Source organism: Takifugu rubripes, chromosome 9 (assembly GCF_901000725.2).
Source record: "Takifugu rubripes chromosome 9, fTakRub1.2, whole genome shotgun sequence".
Lineage (NCBI taxonomy): Eukaryota > Metazoa > Chordata > Actinopteri > Tetraodontiformes > Tetraodontidae > Takifugu > Takifugu rubripes.
The window spans coordinates 4,890,816-4,891,455 of NC_042293.1; positions in this window are offsets into that span (position 1 = coordinate 4,890,816).

A 640-nucleotide genomic window follows, 5' to 3' on the forward strand; every position below is an offset into this window, starting at 1 on the left:
GGAGCGGGGGCTGGTGGGGTAGTGAGTCGTGGTGCGCAACAGAGACAAGTTCAAGTTCAAACGTTGAGGAGAAAAACGCTGTGGCGGGGGTGGGCGGTGTTGGGGGCTCCTCCATTATGACAGCTGTTCTAAATAATAATGTGGGCGATATTTCGCTTTTTCCTTTGGACACTTAATGTGAATTTGAAGGACGACCGGGAGATGTCCCGTTTGCTTCGATGGTTCCGGGGGCCGCAGTACGCTCCCTCTTTGCTGACTGCACGGTGAAGTAGAAAAGAATATAAACGTGAGATCAATATAAAAGAAAAAAGAAAACCCAAAACAAGTCAGAAATGTAAATTGTTGCATCTAGTATGTAGAACATTGTTGCCACCCGAGTGTAACGTGATGGAAGCAGGGAACTGTATCTCCTGAGCTGTTTATGGAGGGTTGTATTCCAAGATGTGAACAGGTGACAGATCCGTGGGTGTTCCAGGCTAGTCTGATGCACTAATTACTTAAACTAAAAAAGTGTGTTCTGCCTAAACATCATCATCTGGGTACTGGTCAATCTGACTCAGACGCATCTTGGACATCTGTCTACGTACATCATTGGATAAATCCTTATATTTAGTTGTTTAACAATCTTTGAAACACCTTT